Below are 13717 nucleotides of genomic sequence, written 5' to 3'. Positions count from 1 at the left end.
CAAACTTAAGGCAGTTATGGACTGGCAGCGTCCTACCACTCTCAAGGTGTTACGCCGATGCTGGCCACAAACCGGGACCGGACCGCGGGGCTGAGGTGGGGTTATATAATCACCGACCTTAGTCCACGCAGACTGATCCGGAGTGCGCAGTTCGTAGTCGTTCATCGCAGGCTCAGGATTGGAGAAGGCAGCATCGTCGTTATTGAAGCAAGAGTTCGGCAACAGGTAGTCAGGAGTTCCCCGCTTCAGCTTAGAAGCGTAGGCGCGGGAGTGGCTTCTGCGCGAGGTGCGGCCTCGGCCCATGATGCCGATCTCAGCAGGAGGAGACAGCAGGCTGGCCGAAGTTCACCGCAGGACAGCGTCGGGGAGAACCAACGCTTCAGCACAGAAGTCCAAGGCAGGCCACTGCAAGAGGATAGCAGCAGGCCGCAGGAAAGGAAGGGTAGCCACTGCTAGGAGGGAATGCAGCAGATACAAGTGCTGGCAACAACGCTTCAGCACAGACGTCCAGGGCAGGCCACTGCAAGGAGATAGCAGCAGGCCAGTGCTGGCAACAACACTTCAGCACAGACGTCCAGGAACAGGCCACTGCAGGAGGATAGCAGCAGGCCGCAGGACAGGAAGGGTAGCCACTGCTAGGAGGGAATGCAGCAGTTACCAGTGCTGGCAACAACGCTTCAGCACAGGAGAAAGAACAGACCTCTGGATACTCAGGAACTTGGAAGGTAAGAACGCTAGGAGAGAGGCCTGGGGTGGTTTGTGGCAGAGACAGTAACATAGAGGTAGGAATGGTTATGCTCGGCACTGGTTCAGTGCCAATGCCCATGATATAAAGGGCGGAGATCCAATCACAGGAGGAGGGTGTGTGAGAATTCCTCCAATGAAAGAGCACAGGGCAGAAGCTGCAATGAGAGGCAGCACCTGTGCCATAGATTGCCAGAGGAAGCTTGCAACTGCACAGGTCTGCAAGGCTATAGTCAAAGCCAGTAGTGGATTCCTTACACAAGGCCATTCAATGATTCCTGGGTTTTGCAAACTATTACCGTAGGATTATTCAGAACTTTTCGTCCACCGTAGCCCCCATAACAGCATTGACCAAAAAAGGGGCAGATGCCACTTCCTGGCCATCCGCGGCTATTCAAGCCTTCGATCTCCTAAATAAGGCCTTCGTGTCGGCACCCATTCTGTTTTATCCGGATCCCAAGCTACCGTTTACTTTGGAGGTGGACGCATCTGACATTGGGGCCAGAGCCATCTTGTCTCAAAGAAAGTCACTCAAGCCAGACTCCATCCCTGCGCCTTTTTCTCAAAAAAGTTTTCTTCTGCTGAGCAGAATTATGACATTGGTAACTGGGAACTTTTGTCTATTAAGCTTGCTTTAGTAGAGTGGAGACACATGTTGGAGGGCACTGAGAATCCAATCACCATCTTAACGGATCACAAGAACATATTCTACATAGAGGGTGGTCGTCGTATAGGTGCTCGCCAGGCTCGCTGGTCACATTTTTTCCCGATATAATTACATAATTTCCATTATACCCAGTTCCAAAAATCTGAAAGCCGATGCCCTTTCTCGCCAGTTCGTACTTGAGGAACATTCCGAGGATCATTTGGAGACAATTCTCCCTTGTAAATATATTTTATCCGCGAACACATTCGACATATTGGACGACATCCTTGTGGACCAATCCCGTATTCCAGAGGGCCTAGAGGTTCCAGAAGGTCGCCTCTTTGCCACACCACGTTACCACAAGAAAATCTTGGAATGGGGTCATTCTTCCAAGTCTGCCGGACATCCAGGTGGACATCCAGGTACCAGAAGAACCACTGATCTTGTCGAACGAACCTTCTGGTGGCCCGGTATTTAAGGAGACATTAAAGAGCTCGTGAAAGCATGTTCCACATGTGCCCACAACAAAACTCCTCGCAGTAAAGTACTGGGACTCTTACACCCTCTTCCCATCCCGGATCGTCCTTGGAACCACTTGTCTAGGGGCTTTATTGTAGAGCTGCCTGTGTCTAAAGGAATGAACACCATTCTTGTCATCATCGACCGGTTCTCTAAACAAACACATTTCATTCCACTAAAGGGTCTTCCTAATTCTTCCACTCTGGCGGATATTTTTGTCAAAGAGGTCTTTCGTAGACTATGTAAAACAGGTATATACCAGAAGGGACTGATCTCGAGAATATACACGGAACTAACCTTAAAAACAACGCCCCAAAACCATAATTATATGTTGAAATGGGCTGAAGACCTCAATATAGAGATAGATATGGAAGACTGGGAGGATATCTGGGAATCAGCAGCTAAAACCTCAATTTGCACAACGACAAAAGAGAATATATACAAAATGTTATTCCAATGGTACTTAACCCTGAGTAGGCTGAGCCAGATCTTCCCAGGCACACCGGATCTCTGTTGGAGAGGGTGCGGCCTGAGAGGAGATATGGTACACATATGGTGGACCTGCCCACAGATACAAAAAATTTGGCTACGTATTCAAAATATGTCAATTGACATTTCAGGGGCATGAATCCCTCTAGATCCTCTGATATACTGTACTTGTTGTCCAAACCCATTGAAGAGTCTCCCACACCAATGAGGAAAATTATTTATTTTGTTCTCACCGCTGCTAGATGCTCAATAGCAGCGGCTTGGAAGAATATAAATGTGCCTTCTAAGCAGACAGTAATTAAAAGGTTGAACACGATTAAACTAATGGAACGCTTAACAGCCCAGCTCAACCAAAAATTAGAGGAGTACCATAAAGTCTGGGATCTATGTTCCCTCTCCTAAAGACAGGTGATCGTAGGTCGAGCTCTGTCCCCACGGGCCCAAATCCACCTCCCCCTCCCATCTTTATCCACTCTCTTCTCTATCTCTCCTCTTGACCTATCCTTTACCATAAAGAAAGATTAAACCCAAATAAGGGAAACATGGTGGAATAAACTTAATTTTGTACAAAATATTGTACAAAATATACAGATGCAAAAAATGTTATGAAAAATGGTAGTTATGTTAAGAGAAATGTCACCAAAATGTTAATGGAGATCTACCAACAGTACGATACGAACAAAAATGTAAATTGTGATAACATGTAAGCAAACCAATAAAAAAAATAGAAAAAAAAAAAAGAGGTCTTTCGTCTTCATGGGGTCCCCCTAACCATCGTCTCTGATCGAGGGTCACAGTTCGTTTCTAATTTTTGCCGCTCGTTCTCTCAAAGGATGGGTGTTTCGTTGCATTTTTCTTCCGGATATCATCCCCAAACCAATGGCCAGATGGAGAGAACAAACCTTGGAGAAGTATTTGCTCTGTTTTGTTTCAGACACCCAAGATGACTGGAGGGATCTTCTTCCCTGGGCCGAATTTGCTCATATTTCCCTACGGAATGAATCCACGCAGGATCCACCATTTTTTATCAACTATGGATTCATTCCACCCATCAAGACTTCCTATCACCTCCTCTTCTTCTGGGGTACCAGCGACAGACAACAGGATCCAGTTCTTACAAAACTCTTGCAAGAAGATCCAAGAGAATCTGGGGAATGCAACTTCTAGACAAAAGCTCCAGGCAGGCCACCACCATCGCGAAATTCTAGAATTTAAACCAGTAGACAGGGTATGGTTATCCTGCAAGAATATTCGACTCAAGGTACCTACACTCAAGCTGGCACCGAAATTTCTGGGTCCTTACCCAATTGTGGAGAAGATTAACCCTGTGGCATATCACATACAACTCCCTCCCTCAATGAGATACCGTCTGTCTTCCATGTATCCCTACTAAAGCCCATCTTCCGGAGTCCCCGCTTCTTCTTCTGCACCGCCAGCTCCTCTACTCGTACAGGGTCAACAGGAGAACGAGATACAGACAATCGTGGACTCAAGAATCTCTAGAGGAGCAGTCCAATACTTGGTCCACTGGAAATGGTTTGGACCAGAAGAACGGTCCTGGATTCCCCACCACCAAATTCATGCTCCCAATCTCCTAAGGCGGTTCCATCAGAAGTATCCCCTCAAGCCATTCTGGAGTTGCCCAGATGTCGTTCCGGAAGGAGAGAGGGGGTACTGTAAGGATTTGGGAGTCACACCGCCTTCGGCGTGCTCCCGCCATACCTCCGTTCACGTGCTGGGCTCCTTCCAAGGGAACATTATCCGCAGGCCGCACAGCGCGCATGTGCACACCAGTGACGTCACCAGGTACTGCGGAGGAAGGCCCCACCTACGAATTGTGCCGCGCATCAGTGGCGCTCGGCGCGCGCATGTGACATGTGTGCAACATGCCCAAGCTCCGTGGCAACAGAGCTAATCAGCTCCAGCACATTCCAGCTGTCTCCTGCACCTAGCCCAATCACTGCTTCCGCTGAGGCCACGCCTCCGCTCCGCCACTCCATAGGAGTGGACAGTCTTGCCTATATATGCTCAGCTGTGCCACTTGCACTTTGGCTGAGCATAGATTCATGTTCCGTGGCACTTACCTGTTCTTTGCTTCCACAGTCTTGCCTTGCCTTGCTGAACCTTGCTCTTTGTACCAAACCAGCTTTGTTGTTGGACTCTGCACCTCTGGAAAACTGACCCAACCCTGACCTCGGCACTCGGACAATGACTACTCTCCATTATCCAACCCCAACTACAGCTAATAGTACCTTTAACGATCCAGACCTCTCCTACTCTGACCTTGGCAAGTATAACGACGACTCTCACCTCTCCAATTCTGACCCGGCTACCTCGAACAAGACATGCCCCCGTGGCTGTGGGTGGCGTTTATACCCATTCCCATCTCAGTCCTGGGTCCCGCCTTGTTTGTGGTGAGCACAGCATTACAATATCAGTCCATTCATACGTCTGATGAAGATCTATCTTACTTGTTGTTCTTCTTTTTTTTTTTAAGTTGGTTGGTCCAATAAAGATCTTTTTTAGTTTTATTAATAATGAAAATATTCAGCTTGTTTTGGCTCTGGATAATTTATGATAGTTCTTGTTAGAGAATAACAGTTTGTAGTGATTTTCTAGGGTAGTTCATTTTAATTTGAGTTTATCAAAGAAGCTATACTTATAAATTTCCCTAAATAGTTATTGGGTGGAGTTCTGGATTTACATTAATATCAAAGTAACAGGGTAACACAGGTAGAAAGCAGAAACTGGGTAGGTCACAACTAACAGGTTCTTGAGGCAATAAGTGGATTCACAAAGGTCTACCACCTCAAAGTCCATATTTAACTCTTTAAAGGTCATAAAAGAGGGAAAGAGCACAGTTAATTGGCCTGTTGGTAGTGACTAATAGTAAGTGATGCTGTAATGTCTATGGATGGGAATTGAAGTCCACTGTGCTGCCTAAGAGAAACTGTTTGCAGACAGACAGTGCTTGTAATTGCCATGCTTTTTCCCAGTCTGACCTTCATAAACATATCTAGAACATCAAGATAAAGGGTAAGGAAGTGCACTGTATTGAGCGTAAATGATGAGGGATGACCATGAAGCTGATGATGATGATTTATTCCTGACTTTGCACATTGAGGTGAGGAATTCTGATAAACAACAGGTCTCAACCTTCTCTTATGTGCACCCCAAAACTGGAACAGCCTACCTCTCACATCCACCAGTCTAAGTTCTTTCAAAATTAAAGCTATCACACATTTATACTGTGCATGCAATATCTTGTACATAATGTAGAACCTTGCTCACGTAATGCAGCTATGTATTTGTAACCATGTATTTGTCATCATAACTCTGTGCCCAGGACATACTTGAAAACGAGAGGTAACTCTCAATGTATTCTTCCTGGTAAAACCTTTTATAAATAAATACATTAAAAAATTAACTTACTGTTCTGCATTTATTATAACTATGTTTTTGTAATAATCTTTTCTGTAAGCACCATATTTTTATATATATTAAAACAATTTTTAATAAGAAATGTTTTGTCTCTAAATGAAGAGAGTAACTTACATGTTCTGACACATTTTCCTACAACAGAGTTTTGTGTGTTAAGTGCATAGTTGTTCTTTAATAAACAGGGACCTGAGGCTCTGTATATTTTTCTAATATCTTTTACCTTTGGTGGTAGTGAATAGATGTGATTGCACCCGAGTAAAGGGTGAATATGAACTAATTGAAAGTACCTTGCGCAGGAGAAAGGCGAGTTAGCTCGAGTAGCCGTGTGTATTAACCCTGGTTGCATATCTGTCATGTGCTTACTTGTGTGCTGCTCGGGTCAGATGGTATATTGGGACATATTGAGGTGAGATATTGTTCATTTGAACGACCTTTGCAGAAGGTGAAAAGTGGGCCAGCTTGCGAGCTGTGTATTAACCCTTGTCCTGTATACAGATCACATGGTCATACGCGACAGGGAGTATTTGCAGAGAGTACATGTTGGGGACTATTTAGAGGGAGGACATTTGAGGGAGTATTTTGCGATGAATTCAGAGATGTAAGGAGAGGGAACGGCATTAAGACGGACTTTGTAAGTGAGAACTAAATTCTCAGATTTTCATTCGTGAGCACATACAGTAGGTAAACAGTTATTAAACATTTCCATATTCTGTTTATTTTCCATTAAAGTGTTTAGACTGCAAGCGCTCGTAAAATACGTATAAAATGTCACACTGTTTGAAATTATGTCTGAACCCATACCACTGTAACAGCTTTGTATATAATATATATATATATATATATGTGTGTATATATATCTATATATGTAATATATACATATATATGTATATATTAATAATGCCAGCATATTATATCTATAAAATATGTGCCAGATTTTGCTAGAAATAAAAATGCTAAAATTCTTCTAGGTATTGTAATTTTTTTGATGTAAAATTGTCATGGAACAGGAATACCCCTGTCTCCATTTTTGTTTTAAACCCCCTTTCATTGCAGCCCTGCTTGTCAGCTTATTAGAGCCAGCTGCATGTGTTTGGTTCTGCTCACAAACACAGTGCCAGTTCCCCTCTTCCAGCAGTTTGCTGCATTAAGATGCAACATTTCTGTTACATGTTGCAGCTTCCCCAGACACTCCTGTGAGTTGTCATGGCAGCCCCAGCTTTCCTCTGAAATGGGCTGGTCCGCTTTCTCCCCCTCTGTTCTGCCCACAGATGGTTTGTCCCCAGACCATTTTATCACCCAGTATGCATCACCACCTTCTTTCCACCATTTTCCCTGGACTTGTGAGTACCCTGCTGTAATCCCTGTAATGGTGATGAAGAAGTATCTTTTCACCTCCCTTGATCACTGAGCACACACAGAGACACCTACACCTCTACACAAGAGACTGTACCTTATCCTGTTTTTCCCTCAATAAAATTAAGAAAAGAAACAGATCTTGTCGTGCTTAGGAAAGAGGGCGAGTTGGCACTATCTGAGCTAAGTCATAACCACGTGATCCTCTGGCTTCCAGAATAAAAATCTCTGCAGGGCCTAATGTCTGAATGTTCCTTCGTTGCATAACTGGGGGAAATGTATGCCCCAAAATTTGTATCAAGGGAAACAAATCCTAATGCTTTTTATGGGATTTTTTTTTTTTACTTGATACGTCCATTGCACAATTTTGCCCCAGAGGTTCCCCAGTTTTGACCCAAGGAAATATTGATCCATAATGACCCCTTTTTTGTTGAGTGACATAAAAGTGCAGTCTCAACTAGAATAAACGTTTACTCGTGTCAGAGATACATTTATTGAGCTGATCTGGGTGATACTGTTATCGGGAGAAAAAAAACAGGCAAAAGTATTTAAAGATCTATTTTAGAAGTCTTTTTTTTTGTGATGGATAACATCACATTGCAAAGCAATGAGAAGACATAACTTAGCAGCTAATTAAACGAACCTCTCCTGATCTTTCCTTTTCTTTGGCACATACGTCCTACTAGACACAATGGAGGCACAGCTGGTACAATAGAACCCTGCCCGAGTCCCATCGCTCCCTCCCATTCAATCTCTCCAGTATTATGCCATAGTCTGTCTGATCTGTGTCCAAGTCTTGCCAGGGAAGAAGTATGTGTCTCTACTTAACCCATAAAAAAAAAGACACACCCAACCCGCAATTAATTTGATATTCAGGTCATGTAACACAAAGGCACAGATTGAAGCAATGTCTGTGCCATGTTGCAATCATAAACTTGCTGCAACGCTATAACAAATGTTATTACTGTGGTACAGGAAACAGGAAGGATGGGATCGGAGACAGGGGCTTTATGAAACAAATAGTCTTCTACGAAACAAGACATTCAACTGGAACACTTGTCAGACGAAACCTGTACCCCTAACCTCTTGCCCACGCAGAGAGAGGTCAACCTGGGAGGACTAAAATCAGTGACACAGCGTAGGGTCAGGAGCACTGCCAACAGAGTCATGCACAGTCCTCTCTTCTCCTCACTCCTCTCCCTTCCAATCTCTCCCATAGGGGGCGGGAAACGCGTGGGAGGAGATCCCATTCACTATTTGTCCATGTTCAAATAAATTGTTTTTAATTTTCTTTTGCTGGTGACTTCTCCATATTTTCATGCTGGTGGAGCGGCTGTTGTCTGGATCCTATCCCTGTTCCCGTTCCCACTCTCTCCTTCCTGCCTGCTACTTTCTTCTTTCCTTCCACCCATTTTATTTCTTGACCTTGGAGGCTGTGAGGGAGCCCCCCTCCCTCACCGCAAATACATCCCCATAATGATACATATAAATAAACACACAACAAAGATTTGGAGGTGCAAAGGCGTGACTTTTATTAAAACAGATAACGTAACCCAATAAGTGCTCAACTACCAGATGAAGGCCAATGGTACCTAAACCAATGGCCTGCAAGACCCACCAAGCCGGGCCCGGCCGTTTAGCGAGAACGGGCAATAGGAAGTTATGCACAAATGAGTCCTGCCTACTCGCCACTCCCACCCACCACAGGGCTTTACCAATGGATGAAGGCCAATGGTAATTAAACCATGGCCCACAACACCCACCAATCTGGACACTGCACCAGTCATTTAGCGAGTTTGGGCCCAAGGAAGTTATGCACAAATGAGTCCTGCCCACTCGCCACCCACAGCCTAGTGGACTTTACCAACCATAGAGTCCCGCATTACCCCCCAACAGCCGCTTCGACAGAGCCAACAACACACCTCAAAATGCCCACCTCAAAAACATAAACAGACAGTAAGTCTTCTCTTCTCTTTCTTCATATATATATATATATTTGAAAATACAACAAATACAAGCATCACTAGTATAACAGTATAACAAAGGGACGTGTGGGAGTGAATTTTCCTGGCATGGCACTGACTGACTCCCAGCCCCTGCACAGGTTTAACCTCCCCCACCCGCCCCCCCCCCCCTGATCCGGAGGGTGGAGGGGGAGGAGGGGCACAATCCAACCCAATCAAAAGGGTAAAAAGGGGAGGGGGTGGGACCCTAACCCGGTCAAGGGCCCTGTCGCCTAAGGGGCTCAAAGCTACTTTGTCACGTTATTTTCTACTCTCTTTTTTATCTTCCATTTTTGTACATTTCCCCCTCCCTCTCTACTTCTCTCCCCATCGTCCCCTTCTCACTTCCTTCATACCTCTACCCCCCACTTCTAACCCTCCTCTCCCTTATTTTCCCCTCACTACCCTTCTATACTACCCCCCCACCACCTTTTCCCCTCCTAACGTCTCTTGCTCTCACCTCTTTCCCTATCCCCTCTTCCACAACTCTCCGTCCCTTCTCCCCCCATCCCCTATTTTCCACATCCTCTCCCTACTCTTACACCTGAACTCCAGGTGTATAATATATATATGTACATGTAGCATCCTCACTATTTTCCTCCACAGCCTGGCACATAAGTCCTGGTAAGAGCAGGCAGTTAGGGTTAATAGTTAGCTGGGGACATTACATCTCCTCAGTTGCTGAGTGTAGCAACTTACAGGCACCAGTCTGGGCTTGTGGAGCTCTTAGAAGAGCGGGAGGGATCGTTTGGCTCCTCCTGCTGTATGTCTAAGTGAGTTCTGCAAAAGGAGTTAGTTGATCCCTCACCTAGGGATCATCCTTCACCTAGGGGTGAGTGAGCAGGGAAAGTGTAGACTGCCTGGGAGCCTCAAGCTCCTGGGATGTACAGTGAAGGGCCACTGAGAAGAAGCAAGACCTTTCCAAGTGAAGTTCAGGAAGAAGGAGTATTCTGGTATGCAGGGTGCTAGGGACTAGGGAGCCAAAAGGAGATCGCTCTGGCAGAGGAGGTTGGTGGACCCAACTCCTTGTTAGGTGTCGGCTTGAGGTGGAATAGGGGTTAAAGCCAGCATAGAAGTCCTTGTCTGAATGGGAAGGGAAAAGAAGGGAAATTGTCCTACAAGGTACATTAGGCAAAGCCTGCCTAATGATATGCTGTGTCCTATGATATGCTCTGAGAGTCCACTGTGTATTAAGAGAGTGATCATTGATCCTGTGGAAGCCTGGAGCTATTGTGCCTGTTAATAAAAGAACTTTGAGTTGCAAAAGATCCTGGCATCCTAGTCTTTATCCTGTACTCACAACCACCAACTTCATCCTCCATTACAGCCAAGGCCTGAACCTGCCAGAGGGAACCCTGAGATCACAGGTAATTGCCTGCGGAGCTAACACTCTAATTCCGTTGGGAACGAGTATTAGACATTATCACACGTGTACACACTATCTCCTGGGAAGGAGGGGGAAAGGGGTGTTACATATATATTATCTCTCCCTCACTTACCTCTATCCTCCTCCTTCCACCTACTCTCTGCATGGTAATTACCTAGAAGAGTGACAGTGGTGGTTAGAGGCATTAAGAGGGGCAATTGGACAAGCTACCATGTCCTCAAATACCAGGTGTGAGGTATAATGATGTGACAAGTCCCTGACAGGAACCCTGGCCAGCCTCACCGCTTCTCTCTGGCTCCTGCTCCGTGTCCCACTATCTCGCTGCCAGAGAGACAAACTTCTTAACTACCCACATAATGTACGTGATCCTGTTAGTCCAGAGGGGCTGTATTGATGGGGGGACTTTTTAATATGTATTGGCGGGGGCGTTTTAAATTTTTATTGGCAGGGGATTTTTATTATGTATTGCAGTGTGGGGTTATAAGTATTTAGGGGGGGTTGGTATGTATTTTGTGTGGGGGGGATTGAGTGAGTGGGGTATTTGATGGAAGATAGGGGCGAGTGAGAGGAGAGAGGGGGGGAGTGAGGAAAAGAGGGAGTAAGAGTGAGACGCAGGGGAGAAATACATGCGAGGCGGAAGGGGGGATTTGAGTGAGGTGGAGGGTGGAGAAATACAGTACATGGATAGAGGGTGGGAAATAGAGGGGGCTTGAGAGGTGTGAAATGAACCTAATATGTGTCAGCCAGATAGGGGTTCCAAGAAATTTTTCATAAGACTTCAAGGGTTCCTCCAAACAAAAAAGGTTGGGAATCACTGGTTTAGACACTTCCAGTATATGTGGTCATGTTTACCAACTGTACATTAGAAATAATGTCATAGTGTGTATATATATATATATATATTATACACACACACTTTTTAAATGTATATATAAATGAGGGTGTTTCAGTGGCTATTTATTAATCTAGCTGCTGTTTTAATTTTTTGCGCCAGTATTGCAGCCAAACGACATTGATAAAAAGTCCCCTCCAGATCAAATGTGAGACATTTTAGAAAATAGATAAAAAGTAGTTCCATATATATGTAGCCATGCCACCTATGGCTACTAACCTACCCTACTACTGGCTGTAAGCCCTGGTAGAATCAGGCTGCCAGTAGTCAACACAGGGGTTTCCCCCTCCTTGGTGCTGCACTTGAGTGACAGTGGGAGGCGGTTACATCAGGCCTGAGCATGTCCAATCATGGGACAGACCTGGTGCCCTCTTCCTGGCTGTACTTAAGGGCAGTGCCGCCCCAAATTTAGTAGTACCTCTCCCCACGAGAGAGGCAGGGATCACACAGAATTGCCTGGAGCTTGGCCTACCCTGTTCCTCTTCGGGGAGAGCGAGTGATACCCTATACCCCTGGTCCTGGGGCCCTGACATATAGTGGTAGTCCATGGAACATCCCCAAGTTGACCATCCCAGAGACTGCAGTGGGCAGAGATCTGCCTTGTTCCTGTAATGTACAGACCAAGAGAATAAACCGTTCCTGTTATACTCCCGCCTAGTGTGTGATCTTACTGGGGGGGGAGGGTAGGGGGGGAAGAGGTGATAGTTCTACTGTAGGAGATCATCTTCACCTATCTGGAGCCTACAGCAGATGGAGGCGCTGCACTGCTAGAGAACCATGTGGGTAATGTACTCCAGAGACCTGATCCTGTGTCCCCACTACCATCGGTCGACGCCACAGCCCTCCTGTTACCTGCAGGTATCATGCACCACACGACCAGTAAAATGGCCAAATCTCACACCGGGTGGGGGAAACACCGTTACATATATTTTATAAATGTATAAAATTAATCACTTAACAGAACTGTACAAATTGTAACTGTGCAGGCGAGCCGAGGTTCACAGCGACAGCTTTCAAGCTGAATTCATGAATGTCCTTTGAGAGGTGAATGCATTTCCTAACCACGTGAACATCAATGGGAACAAGACAATTGCAATAAAAGCCCAGCAAGGAAGAAAATTGCGCCTAATTTATTTTATTTCTAATTAGCAGGACCTTTTGTTCGGATGAATCTTAATTATGCAGTTTGACAGCAGATTGTTGGTACGGGGGATAATGCTGCAAAAGGCATTAATTGTCTAAGGCACGTCCCACATAAAGACCTCAGGGAGTGCCTAGATGCTCCATATGTTGTATATCCCAGAGCAACAGCTTTAGGAAATTAAACCTGAACCAGTGCTTTATTGAGGCAGTAACTAAACTTTAGTTTGTGTGCACACAAACAAAAGGGCATTTGACACTCTGCAAAGTCACAATAAAAAAAAAAAATTTAAAAAAAAAAAAAATCCCCAAGAACCAAGATTTAGAGCCAACCCTAGAAGTAAAAATGCTGACCTTTTACATGACATTGTTAGTGCAAACTGTACAGAGCTTCTTAATATTTCGAATTTGAAGTACTAGGGTTAATTTGCCATTTCAGATCCTTTTCGGCCAGCTGTGTATGGCTAACGTTCTGTAATAAAGCATTCCTACAGATTTGAAGCCCACAAAATCAGTATAAAATAACAACCATTCCATTTTTTGCAGGGCTAATTCATCAGTTTCCTATAAGTAGGTGATACAAAGTCTCCCAGGTAGCATGCTGCATCTTCCCCTGGGGATTCGTTGCTTCTGCCTTATCTGCGCTCCGAACGGTGACTGAACTTGTCCCATATCACTCACCTTGATGCTGGATTGACCCAGATGCTTGCTCACTTTGCAAAACCTTGTGAAAGAAGATCTTTAAGTTTAACCAAGTGAGTGACAGTCTGAACTAGTCCTTGAAAAGTATTAAAACCATTTGTTCACCCAAGTAAATTATTTATTGACATGGCGTACCAGTAATGCTTAACTTACTTCAATAGCTTAAGGCTGCGTCCAGGGTTGCAGCAGCCATACGGAGGCGCGCTGAGGGAAAGCGGGTGCGTTCCCTGGCCTTGGTTAGCGCGCCGTCCGGGGGCGGGCCAGTGACATCACGGAGCTGGTTCGCCCTCATTGGGCGAACCACTCACGTGATCGGCCCTGCACTCCCTTGAGCGCTTAAAATCTAAAATTCTAATAACACGCACGCTTGCGGAAGCATGCGCGAGCCCCTGCTAAAGCCG

Source organism: Ascaphus truei, chromosome 1 (genome assembly GCF_040206685.1).
Source record: "Ascaphus truei isolate aAscTru1 chromosome 1, aAscTru1.hap1, whole genome shotgun sequence".
In the NCBI taxonomy this organism is placed as follows: Eukaryota; Metazoa; Chordata; class Amphibia; order Anura; family Ascaphidae; genus Ascaphus; species Ascaphus truei.
Note: the sequence above shows the minus strand (reverse complement) of the source record.